The following is a 10,614-nucleotide window of genomic DNA, read 5'->3' on the forward strand; positions in this document are numbered from 1 at the left end:
ATTATATTAACTGTAAGATTTCATAGATATCTTTCATTAGGTCAAGGAAGTTTCCTTTTATTTCTAACTTGCTTAGAGTTTGGATGAGTTTTTGTCAAGTGCTTTTTATACATCTCTTGAGAATATCCTATGATTTTGCTCCTTTATTTTGTCAATATGATGAGTTATCTTGATTGACTTTTGCATATGAAACCAACATTACATTTCTAGAATAAAATCTACTTTGCCATAGTGTATCATTCTTTTAATATATTGCTAGATTTAATTTGGTGATACTTTGTTAAGTTTTGTATCTATGGTTTTGAAGGATCCTGCTTTGTAATTTTCTTTAGAAAAATAAAACTCATTTTATTTATATTAAAATATATTGTACAAAATTTCTTTTTCTCACCAAAAATAACAGCAATAATTTTTGTATTATTCTCATATAAATAATAAAATTTATATTTTCCCAGATAAGTCTTACAAATCAAGACAAGGCAGTGCATATGGTCATAGAAAGAAAACATTCAAATAGTTCATCAGTATCCGAGGCCTCTGATTCTCTTTTGACCATGAAGCAGAAGTTCAATGTGTACCTGCCAGAGAGCTCATGACTCAGTTAAGGTGTAAACTCAACAAATAAATATAAACAACCAGGTGAAGAATAACTTTGGATTGCTTTCTATTCAAACTTCAATTTTCTCTTTACAGTCATTTAAAGGAAACAGTGAAATTTCTGTTTGGTGAGGTCACAGTTCCTGCTGTTTATTGGTAACTTCCTTAACTGCCCATTACGGATTTTTAACAACACACAAAAACACCTACTAGTCAATGGTCAATCCTGTGCTTTATTGTCATATTTTACAAAATATGTTAATTCTCCCAACACTTCCCCAGCATTTACTTTTTTAAAGAACTGGTAACTTAATACCTGATAATTAGATTTGTGGCATTATGTTAAAAGTGACTTAAATATCCCCAGAGTGCCAACAACAGAAATGAAATATTCTTTTAATGCTGTTTTCTGAAGAGAGGACTTCAAAGAATGAAAGTTCAAATAGTGCCTATTTAACAGTACATTATCAATGTTTAATGCATTCAGTGAAAGGCCCATAGGCAAATATTCAGTGATTAAGTGGCTGACATAAACCTTACAGTTTTTCCTCCAAATATCAAATATAAAAAGAAAATCTATCTTTAACGATTCCTTAGATATTTTCAGTGGCTTCTGAAGTGCTTATAGGAAGCTCTGACTTAAACATATAGTTTGATATATGGGTCTACCATTAAATTAAGATCATGTTTCACAACAACGTTTATGTTAAGCAAAGTTAAGTTACTTGACATCTGGTCTGTTGAAGTGTTTCATAGTTATGTTTTGAGATGCTTTCATCCAATTTTATAGCTTTCATTTTCAAACCTCATCCAGAAAGAGTACACAAGACCTTCAGTAATGCATAGACAGTAAGAAAAAAAACTTAAAGTGAGACAAATAGGGAGGGAGCATTATCCAAGGTGGATAGAAACTCTGTCTTTCCCTCTGTGTTTTGGCTTGATCCTCCAACAATGAAGGTTGGCAGAGAATGTGTCAAGACTGAAAAAGTCACTTCAGTACATGTTGACATGGTGTTGAGTGTGAGCTGTTCTATGACTGAGGCTACCAGAGAACTGTTAAAGAATGTTTAAGAACTGTGAGGTACTGTTCTAAGAAAATGTATTTAAGGTCCTAAATAATGTGCTTCATTGTTGGAACACTAAGTATTTCCTTATAGTAATTCTCAATTATTAGTTGGGATTCTACATTACCTTGCTGAGCTCTGAGGAATTTCCCAGAAAGTTTCATTTCAACGTCAAGTTTGGTTGCCAAACCTGTGGCTTCCTCAAATCAAAATTTATAGTAAACATAAATATTTCCAATCTTTTTATGGAAAGCTGCCTGCTGCAAAGAAGACATTGGAGATGTGGCCCTGGAGATTTTTTCCAAAGGCTCTTTTTAAAAATAGGACACTTTTATGAACACAATAATAACTAAATCAAAATGTTAACACATTATGGAGAACAAAAGTGCAACCAGCTATAAAGTTATTCCATCTAACATTTATGTCATCTTTTATACCATCTAAACATAAGACAAGCGCTTGCAAAAAAATTTCAAAAGCATCATGCCTGCCTGTACATCGAGAATGGCAAATTTCCTTCAGTTCATTTGCCTTTTTGCCATTGTTCTAAAAGAGGACAGAAATTACAATGTTGAGTTTTAAAGAAGTTGTGATCAACAGAAAAAAACAATAAATATTTTTAATTGCTCCCAAAGCAATAGATACTCCCACAACAGACAACTGGGATTTTGACAAATACATACATAAGGCAGAATATGAGCAAAAATGTAAATATTTTGGGTTTATTTCTCTCGAAGTCTAGTTACCATGACTTTCATTTTGGAAGAAAGTCCAGTAGACATAATATAAGCCAGATCACACCAGCATTTCTGTTCATTCCCCATTTTTTAGTTATTGTAGTGTGAAATTTCACAGCCAAACTTTCTGCATCAGCTTCAGAAGGCAGGAATCCCACGTTACTCTCAAGTCTTGAGATCTTCGATGAGCCTCATCAATACTGGTGATTATTCTCCCTCTTCTGTCTCCACCATATCGTCAGTGACGGTGGAAAAGTAGTGGATCTCTCACTTCCTTGTTTCTTCCCTATGCAGCTCTTGCAGATCTCTAGCACCTGTTTCTGCTGTGTTTTCAAACAGAATAATGTGTTTACTGCTATTGTCTCAAAGCACTTTCTCTAAACTGCCTTGCCAGAATGTACCCTGCATTGCAGCAGTGCCTAAACATTATCAGGAGAAAAGAGACCTTTGGGGATTTGGTCAGCCTCATGTTGTATAAGAACCAAGCTTCAAATAAAGACTTTATAAGTAATCTTTGTTTTCATTCTCTTCAAAGTTTAGGGGTAGAATGTCTTCATCTTGTTCTTCACTGTCTTCCTCTGTGTTGGAGTTCTGAGCATGGCTAATATTTATTTATATGCGTATTTCTGTTCAGAAATTTCATCCTTTTTTTTTCTGTTTGTGCCCTGACTTTATTATCACTCAATTATTTTATTTATTTTCAGTTTCTACTATATGGATTGTTCAGATGAACAATAAAATCAACTGTTGCTGGCATAGCATAATCTCAAAGAACTCTCCTTTAAGTACTAGTTCTACAAATCACAGAGTTATCAGTGTTTCGCAATAATGTTTACTTAGCTGATGAGATGTTTTATCTTCTAAGTGAGTTTTCCTACATTTCTTCGCCCAGTTGAGGCTTCTGTCTATCTTGCAGGAACCCGAGGAAGGCCAGACTGGGCTTCATTATCTTCCATGTGCAGTTGGGAGCTGCATGATAGTTTGATATTGTGGCCCACCGGCCAGCTATCCCGCCTACCCACCCCCTCCAAATTTAGGGCAGCCTATCTGCCAGTTGGTAGTGAGGAAAGAAAATCAAACTAGGTAGCCAACTTGACTAGTGTTTTAATTTTTTTTCTTTGAATTGTCTTTGTCAAATTTAGTATCGGGGACATGCTGGCCTTATAAAACACATGGGGATGTGTGTCTTCCTCCTCTATTTCTGAAAGCGTGTGTGTGAGATTGTGATCTTTTCTTTTTGGTAACAAATTCAGTTTCGTTAATAGATATGGGGTCAGTCAAAATTTTTTATTTCATCTTGTGTCAGTTTTAGTAAGTTGTATTGTTCAGGAAATGTGTCCATTCCTTCTAAGTTGTTGAATTTATTAGTATATATGTGTTCATAATATCTGTAGGATTTGTAATAAATTCATATATTTATTCCAGATATTGGTGATTTCTTTCATTTTTTTCATAATCAGTTTATCCAGGGTTTACCAACTTTCTTATCTTTCTCCCAAAAAACACAAAAATGTTTTATAAGTATTAACGTTCTCTATAATTTGTCTGTTTCCTATTTCATTGATTTATCCTCTTATCTTTATTATGTCCTTTCTTCTACTTACTTTGGATATACTTTGCTCTACTTTCTCTTGGTCTTACTGTGGAAACAAAGGTCATTGATTACATACCTTTCTTCTTTGCTAAGTATTTAAAATTCTCTCTAAGCATTACTTTAACTGTATCCCAGAAATTTTGCTATTATATTTTTGTTATTATCTGGTTTGAAATATTTTTAATGTGTTTTGTGACATTTTTCTTTGGCCTATGAACTATTGATAAGCATGTTCTTTAACTTCCAAATATGTGGATTTTATCACCCCATAGATATCTTATTGTTCTTGGTTTCTAATTTAATTCCACTGTGGTCAGAAAACATTGTATTATTTCAGTCCTTTTAAATGTATTGAGAATAGTTTTATGGCCCAGCATATGGTGTATTTCAGTAAACATAACATGTGCACTTGAAAATAATGTTTATTCTGCAATTGTTGGGTGTAGTGTTCTATAAATGTCAATTAGGTAAAGGAAATTGATAGTGTTATTCAAATCTTTTGTCCATTTATTCTATCTATTGCTGAGAGAGTGGTGTTAAAATCTTCAACTATCATTGTGGATTTGTCTCTTTTTCTCTTTAATTATGTTACTTTTTCATCTCATGTATTTTGAACCTCTTTTATTAGGCACATAGACATATACAATTCTTATGTCTTTTTGTAAATTTATCCTTTTATTATTATAGTATATCTGTCTTTATCTGGTAATACTCTTAGTCTTGGCATCTATAACATCTAATGTTATTAGTAATATAACCACTCCAGCCTCCTTAGGCTTACTGTTTGTGTGATAAATCTTTTACTATTTATTTTCAACATATATGTATTGCTATATTTAAAGTTTACCTTTTGTGGAGAAACTATATTGGGTCCTAATCTCTTATCTCTTCTGAGAATTTCTGATTTTTAATTGGAGTGTTTAGTTTATTTACATTTAATCCAACTATTTATATCGTTTAGACCAGTGATTTTATTAGTGTTTTCTGTTGGTCTGTCTGATTTTTGTTTGTTTTTTGACTGTTTATACTTTCTCAATTTATTTTGATTTAATTGAATCATTTTGAAAATTCTTTTTTAATAGATTTTGGCTTTTTAGTTATATCACTTTGTATTGTTTCAAGTGGTTGCTCTAGGGATCACACTGTACATCTTTAATTTCTCACAGTCTACTTAGATTTAATATTGAATCACTTTATGTAAAGTGTGAGAATCTTTCTGAAAATACTGATTCATTTAGTTCCTTCTTTTGTTTTTTAGTGGTCATATTCACTTCATTTAAAAATGTTTTCAATCCCACAATACAATATGGGGTTTAAAACAATATAAATTTTGCATTAAATATCATATTTATTTATAACAAATCAGGAGAAAGAAACAATCTTTTATATTTAGCGACATATTTATCATTTTGGGTACTTCATTTTTTTCTGAAGATCTGAGTGTCCACCTAGCATTAATTCCTTCACCTGAAGAACTTCCTTAGTATATTTTTGTACTACAGGTCTGCTGATAAAAATTCTCTTAGTTTCCATTTATTTGAAAATGTCTTTATTTTGCCTTCATTATTGAATGTCATTTTTACTGCATTGAGTTGACTTTTTTCTCCTTTCACCATTTGAGAAATGTCATTCCACTGTCTTCTTATGTCCATTGTTTCTGACAAGAAATCATTATTAATTCATATCATTCTACTTCATATAATATGTTAATCTGTAGTCTATGGGTGCTTTCAAGATTTTAACTGTGGTTTCAGAAGTTTGCCTAGATATGGCTGTCTTTTAAATTTATGGCTTTCACTAAATTTGGGGAAATTTTCACTATTATTAATATTTCCTCACCTATTTTTTCTCTTTCTCCTCTTCTTCTTTGTCTGCAACTACGCATGTGTTAGACTTTCCCACATTGTCTCTATAGCTCACTAAGACTCTTCATTTTTTTCTAATCTTTTCTCTTGATTTTTCAGATTGGATGCTTTCTATTGATCTATCTTCAAATTTATTGACTTTTCTCACTTTACTGTTAGACCCATCTTGCAAATTTTTTATTTTAAAAACTGTATTTTTATCATTTTTGGATAGACAGCACACATATAGAACATTTCTATTACCCAAAAAGTTCTAATGGACTGCATTGATATAGGAGAACAGAGAAATATGAAAATGTATCAGTATAATGTAGTATGATAACATATAAAAATCGAGTTATGTGCAAGGTATGACAGCTCAACAGAGGTGATACTACTTAACTGAGATTACAAAGATCCAAAGGGGGGATGATATTTTGAGCTGAATTTTTAATGATTAGAAATATTGGGTCAGTTATCCTAGGGAGTATAAGCAACATGTCAATAAGCTATGAAGACTTAAAACAGATTAGGAAACTATAAGAAAATCCCTGACTCTCATATTTTTATTTTAGACGTCTGGATGAATGGCAATATCACTCATTGATTTGGGACCATAAATGAAGTACATTTAAGAAGAAAGTAATGAGTTTGGTTAGGGCCATATTGAATTTGAGATGCCTGTTGGACACTTGAGGAAGCTGGATGCATAGTTCTTGAACTTAGAGAAAGGAAGATTGAGCTGGAAATGCAGATCTGATGACATAATATACTTTAGGTGGTTGTTAAATTTGTTAGCATGTTTGAGATGCCCAAGAGTGAGGCATGTATAGTGAGAAGCAAAAGGAACTAGCACATCTTTAATCATTTAATATATGTCAAACATTCTGTTAGGCACTTTGCATATATTCAGGAAGAGAAACAATTACAATTGTATTTAGTACTGGAGAAACCTGGATTTGAATTCTTGTTCTACCTTTTTATTAACTGTGTGACCTTGAGCAAGTTACTTAAATTTCTCTAAACTTCATTTTTTTTCATCTTTCAAAAAGGATAACAAGAAGACCTACCTTATGTGTTTTCATGAGAATGAAATAAAAATTTGGAACACCTAGCATATGATAAGTCCCCAGTAAATGTAATTCACTATTTTCCTTATTATTGTTATCATTATTACTAATGCCATCTTATTTAGCCTTCATAAGAACCTTATGAAGTAGCTCCATTGTCTTCATGTAACTGAAAGGATTATGACTTGCCTAAGGTTTCAGGTTGACAAGTTGATGATCCAGAGCCCGAATCCAGGTGCTCTGATTTCTTTCCAGGACTCCTTTCACAAAACTGTTCTGTGGTAGTAGTTTCTTATAGGTATTAGAAATAAATATTTAGTTAATTATAGTTATAAAAGTATATATAGTCTTTGTTGTTGTTGTTATTTAAAGAAAAACAGAGAAACTCTAGACATGACTCCAAAGCAACTGCATAATCAAATTTCAGTACATACAACCTCTCTGTTTTCCAGGATAGTTAGTGGTATAAAAGTAGTATCTGTCAATAGATTTGATTACCTACTGCTTGTAGACAACTGAAAATAATAATCTCCATTGTCAGAATATCCACTAGCAACTATGAAAATGTTCTTCCCTATTAAGTTTTAGACAGGTAACCTATATTTACTTTTAAATATCTTGCTAAGACTAAAGTCCTAATATATAAATATAGTGGAAGTAATTTGTGTCACCTACCAATTTCAAAGACTAGTTGATAAATGATTAGAAGAGTTTTATGTTTCTGGAACACAATGATTAATTAACATTTCAACTGCTGCCTTCTTTTTCCTTGCATGTTCTTATCATAACCCCCTTAGCTGATGATTTAGTAACAGTAAGCAGATCTTAGCTTAAAAATTACATAGCTCCCTTATTTAAAACTGCAAGATATTTGTTCCAATGGACTTTTATTTATTTAGCAAACATTCATTGGTACCATGTTATATACCAGATAATGTTTGAAAATAGGAACCCAAAACTGAAAAGGCATAGTCAGTTTCTTTAATGAGTTCATATTTTATCAAACATAGTCTACATTGAAAAAATTGCAATAAGTTTTGTAATAACGGGATGTCAAAGTTGCATGTGGAGGTTAGCCTATGGAGTATTCAAAGAAGAGGTTATATTTGAGTGTGATATTAGAAGTATATAAATTTTAAAGGCAATTATATTGAATACTTATGATTTATGCACTTCAATATATATAAATTTTATCTAGAAAAGTATAAAGAGACATTGAACACTAGTTAGTTTGGTTTTCATAGGGGTATGAGTTGGCAATCCCAAAACATCATTCTGTGTATTCTAGACTTAATTTAAAATATAGCTTAATAATAGATATTATCTTGATATATATAATAAATATGTATCTCATATATACACACAATAATGAGAGTATGAGAGTTAGTTTTCCCACTGTTGAGAAGGGAGTTGCATATGGAAATGGGTAAAATGGCAATGTACTTTGTACCTTGTAATGTTTGATTGCAATGGGAAATATCAGTATAACTTGTGGGTTTTAATAGTGAAACTGACTTAAATTTCTAAATTTTAAAAAATTTTCTAGAAAACTGGAAAGAAAACATAACTTCCGTCAGGATAAGAAAATTGCAGATAAACTGTAAAATTATAACTCTTTTTGAACCTATCAGAGAACTAAGGTTGTAGCACCATCAATTCAGAAGCCTGAAATTTAAAGAAAGATAGGCCCTAATAAGGATATAGGACTGTCAGACCTGAGTTAAAGCATGAGGCAAAGAGAAGTTAGATGCTATACAAGCACAATAGGAAGAGAGAAAGAGTGGGGCAGACAAAATATTTGAAAAGCTAACACAAGTAATTAAAAACTTCAAAACACATATCCAAGAAGTACAGAGAACTCCAAGCAGGATAAATCTGAGGGGGAAAAATCCACCTAAACCAATAATAGTCAAATTGCTGGAAGCCAAAAATAAAGAGAAAATCTTGAGAGCAGCCCACATAAGAATCGCAGTAGATTTCTCATGAGAGTGTGTGCAACCTAGAAGACAATAGAGTGACATCTTTAAAGCACTGAAAGAAAAAAACCCGATCAATTCAGAATTCTATATCTTTGAAAAATGAAGTCAAATATTTATTGTTTTGAACAAACAAAAAATGAAAGAATTAATTATCAGCAGATCTGTGCTAGATGAAAAGTTAAATAAATACTTTAATAGAAGGAATATGATTCTGGAAACTTAGTTGTACACGAAGAAATGAAGATTACAGAAATGCTAAAAAAGAAGTAAATATAAAAGACATTTATAATTGATAATTTCCCTAAACTATAACTAAATGACTAGAACAAAAGTAGTAGCCATATAGAGGGTACTGGTAGAATATTTAAATTTAAAATATATGAAAATAATAGCACATAGGATGAGAAAGAGGACTTGGGAGTATACAGTTGTAAGTTGTGAGATCATTAGACTACATGTGAAGCAGTTTGAAGGTAGACTATGAATAATTAAAGATATATATTAGCAAACGTAGGGTAACCATTAAAAAACTATAAAAGAGATATAAAAAATAAGCAATAGTAGAGATAAAATGAAATCATAAAAGTACTTCATAAATGCAAAAACATAAGGTAAAAGAGGGGGAAAGGAACAAAAACTAGATGGAATAAATATAAAACAAATAGCAAGATGATAGATTTAAATCCAACCGTATCAATAATTACATTAAATACTCCATTAAAATGCAGAGATTATCAGATTGATTTTTAAAAAGCAAGACCAATACTTACTTTTTGGGGGACATATCATGATCATGAAGGTGGTTTTCCTAGGGTAAGACTTATCCATTGCACTTTGGATGTGCTGAGTCATGTGATGGTCCCACATGTGGGAAACTTGGCTATGGAATTTGTGCTAATTGGAGACTGTGTTCATGCTCTCCCCTGAGATTAAAAAAAAAAAAAATTAAAAGGCAAGGTCTGATTATATGCTGTCTACAAAATAAACTATACATATAAAGGCAAAAATATGTTAAAGTGATACAGGACATTACATTATGGTAAAAGGGTAAATTTATAAGAAGATATAAGGAGACATAAAAGGCATAAATGTGTATGCAACTAACAATAGAACTTCAAAATACATGAAGCAAAAACTGCGAGAGATAAAGGAAAAATTAGACAAATTAGCAATTATAGTTAAAGACTTCTATACTCCACTTTCAGTAATCAATAAAACAAGTACACAGAAAATCAGTAAGGATATATTAATAGAAGACATGAACAATATTATTAACTACCTTGACCTAATCAACATTTATAGAACATCCAACCCAATAACAGTAGAGTACACAGTATTTTCAAGTGCAGATGGAACATTCACCAAGAAAGACAATACTCTCAACCATAAAACAAACCTCAATAAATTTAAATAGAATTAAATTATGTAAAGTGTCTTCTCTGATTATGACAGAATTAAACTAGAAATCAATAACAAAAAGATATCTGGAAAAATCCCCAAGGGTTTGGAAATTAAACAACACACTTTTAAGTAAAAAGTGGGTCCAAAAACTCAAAATAGAAATTTGAAAATATTTTAAATTTAATTATTATAAAATGAACACATATCAACATTTGTAAGCAAAAGCAGTGCTTAGAAGGAAATCCATAACATTAGACAACTATATTTAAAAGAAAAATGCTCTCATTTCAATGACCTTAAATTATTCCCATAGTAAATAAAAGAAAGG

The 10,614-nt window shown here is 31.4% G+C and overlaps 1 non-coding gene across 1 annotated transcript; it reads left to right on the top strand.

Moving 5' to 3' along the window:
• The first annotated feature begins 9,647 nt into the window (after positions 1 to 9,647).
• On the top strand, positions 9,648 to 9,811 carry LOC123638939. The gene has a single exon (XR_006735521.1). It is a non-coding gene; the product is annotated as a U1 spliceosomal RNA (small nuclear RNA).
• The last annotated feature ends 803 nt before the right edge of the window (positions 9,812 to 10,614 follow it).

This window comes from Lemur catta, chromosome 5 (assembly GCF_020740605.2).
Source record: "Lemur catta isolate mLemCat1 chromosome 5, mLemCat1.pri, whole genome shotgun sequence".
Taxonomy (NCBI): domain Eukaryota; kingdom Metazoa; phylum Chordata; class Mammalia; order Primates; family Lemuridae; genus Lemur; species Lemur catta.